Raw genomic sequence first — 2,646 nt, forward strand, 5'->3', positions numbered from 1 at the left:
TTGCATTTTCCAGACTAAAATCTAAGCATTTTCCCCGAACCATTGTAAGATAATTCTTTGGATTCGGGTTCATACTTTGATCATGGTTCCTAGTGATCCATGCATTGGCATAGAACTCTTGAACCATTAATATTCTGACTTGTTGAATGGGGCTGGTAAGAACTTCCCAACCTCTTCTTTGAATCTCATGTCGGATCTCCGGATACTCATTTTTCTTAAGCATGAAAGGGACCTCAGGGATCACCTTTTTCTTGGCCACAACTTTATAGAAGTATTCTTGATGGGCTTTTGAGATGAATCTCTCCATCTCCCATGACTTGGAGGTGGAAGCTTTTGTCTTCCCTTTCCTCTTTCTAGAGGTTTCTCCGGCCTTAGGTGCCATAAATGGTTATGGAAAAACAAAAAAGTTATGCTTTTACCACACCAAACTTAGAATGTTTCTTGCCCTCAAGCAAAGAAAAGAAGGAATAGAAGAAGAAGAAGAAGATATGGAGGAGAGGGAGAGATGTGTGGATTTCGGCCAAAGGGGAGGGGAGAGGAGAGGGTTGTGATGTGTGAAAATAAAGAAGAATGCAGGGGTTTATATAGTGGAGGGAGAGGGAATGGGGTTCGGTTATTTAGGGTGGGTTTGGGTGGGAAAGAGATTTTGAATTTGAAGGTAGGTGGGGTTTATGGGAAAAAGTGGATGGATGTGAGTGGTGAAGAGGTGATGGAGAAGAGAGATTGAGGTGATTGGTGAAGGGTGTTTGGGGAAAAGTGTTATTGGATTGTGTGAAGAAGAGAGAAGGTGAGTTGAGGTAGGTGGGGATCCTGTGGGATCTACAGATCCTGAGGTGATCCTATGGGGTCCACAGATCCTGAGGTGTCAAGGATTTATCATCCCTACACTAATTAGGCGTGTAAAATGCCCTCTACATGCAATCCTAGCGTTTAACGCCAGACTGAAGCTTGTTTCTGGCGTTAAACGCCCAAATGTAGCATATTTCTGGCGTTTAACGCCAGCCTGATGCTTGTTGCTGGCGTTAAACGCCAGCTTTCCTCATGGTGCAATCCTGGCGTTTAAACGCCAGACTGCTGCTTGTTTCTGGCGTTCAACGCTAGATTCATGCTCTGTTCTGGCGTTGAACGCCAGTCAGATGCTCCTTACTGGCATTTAAACGCCAGTAGGCTCTTCCTCCAGGGTGTGCTGTTTCTTCTGCTATTTTTAATTTTAGCAATTATTTTATGACTCCACATGATCATGAACCTAATAAAACATAAAAGAACAATAGAAAATATAGATAAATAAAAATTGGGTTGCCTCCCAATAAGCGCTTATTTGATGTCAATAGCTTGACAATGAGCTCTCATGGAGCTTCACAGATGTTCAGAGCATTGTTGGGACCTCCCAACACCAAACTTAGTGTTTGAATGTAGGGGTTCAACACCAAACATAGAGTTTGGTTGTGGCCTCCCAACACCAAACTTAGAGTTTGACTGTGGGAGCCTTGTTTGACTTTGTATTGAGAGAAGCTTTTCATGCTTCCTCTCCATGTTTACAGAAGGATAACCTTGAGCTTTAAACACAAGGTAGTCCCCATTCAATTGAAGGACTAACTCTCCTCTGTTAACATCAATCACAGCTCCTGCTGTGGCTAGGAAGGGTCTTCCAAGAATGATGGATTCATTCTCATCCTTCCTAGTGTCTAAGATTATGAAATCAGTAGGGATGTAAAGGCCTTTAACCTTTACCAACACGTCCTCTACCAATCCATAAGCTTGTTTTATTGACTTGTCTGCCATCTCTAATGAGATTCTTGCAGCTTGTACCTCAAAGATCCCCAGCTTCTCCATTAAAGAGAGTGGCATAAGATTTATACCTAACCCCAGGTCACACAGAGCCTTCTTAAAGGTCATGGTGCCTATGGTACAAGATATCAAGAATTTACCAGGATCTTGTTTCTTTTGAGGTAGAGTTTGCTGAACCCATGTATCTAGTTCACTAATGAGCAAGGGAGGTTCACCTTCCCAAGTCTCATTACCAAACAACTTGGCATTCAGCTTCATGATGGCTCCTAGATATTGAGTAACTTGCTCCTCAGTTACATCTTCATCCTCTTCAGAGGAAGAATAGTTCTCAGAGCTCATGAATGGTAAAAGGAGGTTCAATAGAATCTCTATGGTCTCTAGGTGAGCCTCAGATTCCTTAGGTTCCTCAGTTTGGAACTCCTTTTTGTTCAGAGGACATCCCAGGAGGTCTTCCTCACTGGGATTTACATCCTTCTCCTCCTCTTTGGATTCGGCCATTGTGATTATGTCAATGGCCTTGCACTCTCTTTTTGGATTCTCTTCTGTATTGCTTGGGAGAGTACTAGGAGGGGTTTCAGTGATTTTCTTACTCAGTTGGCCCACTTGTGCCTCCAAATTTCTAATGGAGGACCTTGTTTCACTCATGAAACTTAAAGTGGCCTTAGATAGATCAGAGACTATGTTTGCTAAGCTAGAGGGGCTCTACTCATAATTCTCTATCTGTTGCTGAGAAGATGATGGAAAAGGCTTGCTATTGCTAAGCCTATTTTTTCTACCATTATTAAAGCCTTATTGAGGCTTTTGTTGATCCTTCCATGAGAAATTTGGATGATTTCTCCATGAAGAATTATAGGTGTT

Source organism: Arachis duranensis, chromosome 3 (genome assembly GCF_000817695.3).
Source record: "Arachis duranensis cultivar V14167 chromosome 3, aradu.V14167.gnm2.J7QH, whole genome shotgun sequence".
In the NCBI taxonomy this organism is placed as follows: domain Eukaryota; kingdom Viridiplantae; phylum Streptophyta; class Magnoliopsida; order Fabales; family Fabaceae; genus Arachis; species Arachis duranensis.